This window comes from Cherax quadricarinatus, chromosome 26 (assembly GCF_038502225.1).
Source record: "Cherax quadricarinatus isolate ZL_2023a chromosome 26, ASM3850222v1, whole genome shotgun sequence".
Lineage (NCBI taxonomy): Eukaryota > Metazoa > Arthropoda > Malacostraca > Decapoda > Parastacidae > Cherax > Cherax quadricarinatus.
In genome coordinates, this window is record NC_091317.1 from 42392667 (window position 1) to 42398868 (window position 6202).

The window sequence follows — 6202 nt, forward strand, 5'->3', positions numbered from 1 at the left end:
CATTCATATTCGTATGTTACAACATTTACATCAGTCAGCCCTTGCAGTCCTCTTACGCCTTTTCAATCTTATTTGATCACAAGGAGTTCTTCCACAGTTGTGGAAATCTGCCATTGTTCTCCCTTTCCGCAAACCTGGTAGTACGGGATGTAAAGCCTCCCTGTATCGTCCCATCGCTCTTACCAGTGCAATTTGCAAAGTGATGGAACGTCTGGTAAATAGACGTTTAATGTGGTATTTAGAGACACACAACAGTCTCTCCACTCGTCAATATGACTTTCGTAAGGGCCGTTCTACCATAGACCCCTTACTACGCTTGGATACGTATGTTCGTAATGCCTTTGCAAATAATCACTCAGTTATTGTCATATTTTTTGACCTTGAGAAGGCATATGACACAACTTGGAGGTATAATATTTTGGCCCAGGCCCACTCCTTAGGCCTCCGAGGCAATCTACCATCTTTCCTTAAGAACTTTTTAACTGCCAGACATTTCCGTGTTCAAGTCAATAATGTGCTCTCCCCTGACTTTGTCCAAGCTGAAGACGTCCCTCAGGGATGTGTCCTGAGCACACTTTTTCTCCTTGCTATAAATGATTTGGCCTCTGTTCTTCCATCCAGTATTTGGACATCACTCTATGTAGATGACTTCGCTATTGCTTGTGCAGTCGCTGACTGTCACCTCATTGCAGTTTCTCTCCAGCATGCGGTCAACTGTGTTTCCAATTGGGCCACCACGCATGGGTTTACATTTTCCAGTACCAAAACTCACCAAATTACTTTCACTAGATGCTCTGTCATCTCCGATCATCCTCTGTACCTCTATGGCTCCCGTATCCCTGTACGTGATACAGTCAGGTTTCTAGGCCTTCTCTTCGACCGTAGGTTATCCTGGAAACCTCACATTACCTCTCTGAAGGCAACTTGTCACAGCCAGCTGAACCTTTTTAAAACCTTTATTCATCTTTCATGGGAAGCTGATCGTCGAACTCTCCTTCGCCTAGGTTCAGCCCTCATTTTATCAAAACTCGATTATGGTGACCAGATCTAGCCTTAACCCCATCCATCACCAAGGATTACATTTATGCCTTGGTGCTTTTCGCTCTTCCCCTGTTGAGAGCCTCTATGCAGAAGCGAATGTTCCATCCTTGTCTGATCACCGTGATGCCCATTGCCTTCGCTACTATGTACACTCTCACAATCTCCGCAATCCTTCCATGTATAGAATGGTCACTGATATTAGTAGACATTCTTTATTTGTTCGCAGCCCCTGTTTGCTCTGTCCCTTCTCTCTTCGCCTACATTCGCTCTTGTCTTCCTGTTTAATGGGTTTATTTGGTAGTATGGTAGCGGGGAGTAAATGATATATCTTCGGAGGCTTCTTTGTTTATTGTTAAGTCGTGGTGGGTACACAGGCTTGTGTGTTTGTGCCCATGGCCCGGGCAGAGCCATCCCACGAGAGAGAGCTGGGAGGCCTTGTGTCTTGCTGCTACCGAGAGGCCTGGCTACAGAGGGCAGCACCTGAGTGGCGCGAAATATGAACTAAGCTGGCAGACAGCATGGGCTGTCTGTGCAGACAGTACAGGCTGTCTACATACACTCGGCCACCTACCGCGCGTCGTCCCGACGCGACAATACTGGTGGTAAAAGGAACTCGGTCTCTCTCTTGTAGGAACAGGGCACAGAACACAAAATAAAAACATATATATACATATGAACATGGAAAAAAATCTTCCTACAGGGAGGGAAGAAAAAAACATGTGGGGTGTGCTGAACATTGTGGTCATAGGCAGTGAGCGTCGAAGGGCATCACTGCACGCCTTCCTGCGTCTGGACAGATACTGCAACACAGGAGACATCGCTGCGGCTTAGCTGTGACGTAACAGGGTACAGTCTCCTCTGGAATGGTGAAGCAGTCCTCGTAGGAGTCGCTGCAGGTTTTCACTCAACCTGGGGCACGACATGCTGGTGCCCTCGAGTGAGGCGTCGACAAAACTCGGCAACTGGGCAGGACTTCTGGCAAGCGACTCAGGACACTTCTCGACTGGTACTGTCACTGGGCTGTCACTGCCGGCGAGCGTGGAGCGAGCTGTGGAGCGAGTCGTGGCAGAGACGACTGGGCGAAACATCTGGGAGTCGTAACATCATACACCAGACTGCAGTGAGCGAGCTAGCAGTCAAAGTGACATCTTCTTTGTGCAGGCTGCTCACTGAAGCTTGTGACACGAGGCTGACACAGCATGTCATTCTCTCGGCAGTTGGAGTTATAGCAGAGGTTAGTCTAAGCGTCCCCAGACTTGTTTCTCTACATATAACTGCACTCTGAAGGTCTAGAGGTGAAGTGAAACAAATCTCGATGGGAATCGTAGCAGGTACGATTCTGCAGAACATCACGAGCGACGAGCATAAAAACTTTCTGTACAAGAGGGCTCGGTCACTCGTGGCTGTCTGATAGCTGTCAAACACACTGGTCACACGGGTGACTTAACACAGTGGTGCTACTCAGGTCTGGCTCAGACCTCACTGGACACATGGAAACTTTACACACCTGCGGTATACTAACATGTGAGAACACTGACTGAGAGGAATTAATTAACACACGACATATATTTTCTCTCAATCTTCTCGACGATACTGAAATAATTACTGAACACTCGATGGTGACATCATGTGATGTCAGGCGTGATGACGTCAGCAGCACTGTGACGTCAGCAGACAACTCGAGGTGACGTCAGGCAGACATCGTGAGGTGACGTCAGCAGACATCTCGAGGTGACGTCAGGCAGACATCGTGACGTCATGAAGTCGGGCAGCATCGTGGGTGACGTCGATGTGATGTGGGCAGCAGACCACAGCATGAGGCCTGGGACATCTGGTAACTCATGTGGCTGGTAGATCTATGTGACATCGCCCACACCTATGTGGCGTCGGGATCCACGTGGCATCGTGATCCACGTAGCTTCGAGTGGCCTCGGGCTCTCGGATACACAGTTCTGGCAATGAATCACACGAAAAACAGCAGAAAACACAGCAGAGGGAGTGGGCAGTGGTGAGTGTATGGTAGACGGGTGAGCGTGAGTAGGGCGAGCATGGGCAAGGTGAGGAACAGCCACTTCCTCTCCTCCTCCCCCACCCACAAACACGTGGAGAAGCTCACACTGGACGCAGAAATCACCACAAAACTCACCTCTGTCTTGCTCTGTGTAATCTTTTGACTACCGCCCACAGGATGGGTATGGGGTGCATAATAAACATATTAAACTAACTGTCTTGCTGAAACAGCTGTGCTGAGCTGAGCTGAACAACAACAGCAACATACAAGTGACGCTGAACACGTGACTTGAGAAACAGCGTGGGACACTGTAGCGTGGGACGCTGTAGCGTGGGGTCACTTACAATTCTCGGAGAATTTCGGCAAATTTCGGCCTGGATCCTGCTTGTACCTGTGTCTGGATGCTCAAACGTGCAGACACGACATCAGGATAACTCGTTGAGAGATGGATGCTTGTTGTATGGGATGATGAAGTGAAGATGACTTCATACCTCTTCCTTCCTCTCTCAGGGCAACACAACTGCTGCGACCACTGCTGCTACCAATGTTTAATGGGATTATTTGGTAGAACTGAAAGCGAGGTGTAAATTATAAACTTCTTCTTCGGAGGCTTCTTTCTTTATTGTTAAGTCGTGGTGGGTACACAGGCTTGTGTGTTTGTGCCCATGGCCCGGGCAGGGCCATCCCACGAGAGAGAGCTGGGAGGCCTTGTGTCTTGCTGCTAGGCCGCTGTGTGAGTGAGGCGGAGGCATGGGACGGCAGGCTGGCGTGCCTACCGAGAGGCCTGGCTACAGAAGGCAGCACCTGAGTGGTGCAAAATATGAACTAAGCTGGCAGACAGCATGGGCTGTCTGTGCAGATAGTACAGGCTGTCTACATTCCCTTCAGTTACCATCTTTATATGTTCATGTAGAATCTCACTTTTCCCTACCCCCCTGGGAAGTTCCAGCTGTTCAAGTCTGTTCTTTCTCACTCCCTTGCTCAAAAGCCCAACTGCCTATGGTAGCTTCCCACTCTCTTTTTCTTGACCACTTCCAAAATCATTCTCATGCCATTGCAGTGTACACAGATGGCTCTAAGTCTTCTGACGGCGTCGGATTCGCAGCAGTGTTTCCAGACAACATTGTGCGAGGGCATTTACTATCATCGGCTAGCATTTTTACTGCTGAATTGTATGCCATTCTTGCAGCACTTATTCGTATCTCGTCTATGCCTGTGTCATAATTTGTGGTTGTCTCAGACTCCCTTAGTGCTCTACAGGCTATACGGAAATTTGATACACCTCACTCCCTAGTTCTCCGTATCCAACTTTGGCTATGCCGTATCTCTACCAAGCATAAAGATATTGTTTTTTGTTGGGTCCCTGGTCATGCTGATGTACAGGGCAATGAACAAGCAGACACTGCTGCGCGGTCAACAGTACATGACCTACCAATTTCATATAGAGGTGTTCCATTTCTGGACTATTTTGTTGTAATAGCTACCCACTTTCACACCCGTTGGCAACAACGTTGGTCAACTCTACTCGGTAACAAACTTCATTCTATTAAACCGAGCATAGGTTACCAGCCGTCTTTTGTCATCAATGCCGAGGTTGGGAGACTACTCTCTCCCGCCTTCGCATTGGCCACACTTGTCTTACTCATGGGTATCTCATGGAGAGGCACCTTGTTCCTCTCTGTGAGAATTGTCAAGTTTCAGTATCTATTAGCCACATTCTGTTAGACTGCCCTCTCTATCAACGAGCACGCAGAATTTACCTCTAACGCCGTCTCCGCTCTACTACTCTCTCTTTACCTTCCCTTCTTGCTGATGGACCCTCCTTTAATCCTGACTCTCTCATTGACTTCTTAACAACGACTGATTTACACCACAAACTCTGATGATGATACCTTTCTCACTCCCCTCAGCCCTTTCTACCTCAATCCCTTGCTGCCCTCTATCCTTTCACCATCCACACTGCCCCGCTGTTCTCCGTAACCTATTACTCATCCATCTCCCTTTTACCACCTGATACCCTCGCTTCCTTCCTGTCCTGCAGCGCTGTATAGCCCTTGTGGTTTAGCGCTTCTTTTTGATTATAATAATAATAATGGAAAATGTACAGAGAACTTTTACGGCACGCATAAATTTGATAAAGTTCCTAAACTACTGGGAACATTTGAAGTCCATTGATTTGTATTCCCTGGGACACAGGCGAGAGAGATACATGATAATATACCCTTGGAAAATCCTAGAGGGGTTAGTACCAACACAATAAGTGTCAGGGGCCCAAGACTGTTCAACTACCTCCCAGCATACATAGGGGGAATTACTAAAAGACCCCTGGCTATCTACAAAAAGGCGCTGGACAGGCACTTAAAGTCAGTACCTTATCAGCCGGGCTGTGGTTCTTTCGTCAATTTTCGTTCAGCCTGCAGTAACAGCCTGGTTGATCAGACCCTGATCCACCATGAGACCTGGTCACAGACAGGGTCATGGGGGCGTTGACCCCCGAAACCCTCTCCAGGTATACTACTTCCTTATCTATTTTAACCACATATTTATTACACTAAAGCTGAAGAAGTCTTTCTAAACATCTTAACATAAGTTTAACAATAATATAATTGTAACAAGAAAGATTTCTGAAAGTCGCAGACGCTTACAGTCGCCACTTGGACTGATGAAATATGCTCAGCTGAAAGTTCATACTAAACAATCTTTATGAGTCACGATATAGACGATAAAGACTCGTGACTGTTTTTAATAAAAAAAAAAGCAAGAATGCCAACGAGGCGACACAAAGTGTTCTCAAAAGATTCTCAGAAGATTCTCAGAATCCAAGAGGTCATAGATGATCTCCCACAGTAAATGTTCTTAAAAGGAAATCCTGCAAAATGACGACCTTTTATCACCACTTGACGACAGTCTGAGACAGTAAGGTGCAAAATCCCTGGTGTTGTGTTGATACTATCTGTTACGTTGATAAAAAAGTATTTATATGCTTGCAAAATATGATCTATGAATTGGAGGATGTTCCCATTTGTCTGTGAGGATTAAAGTTTTCCTAGTTTGCCAGGTGAGTGTCTCCATGATGCTCACTTAAACTAACAAAATTCAAATATATTCATTGTTTATATATATATATATATATATATATATATATATAAT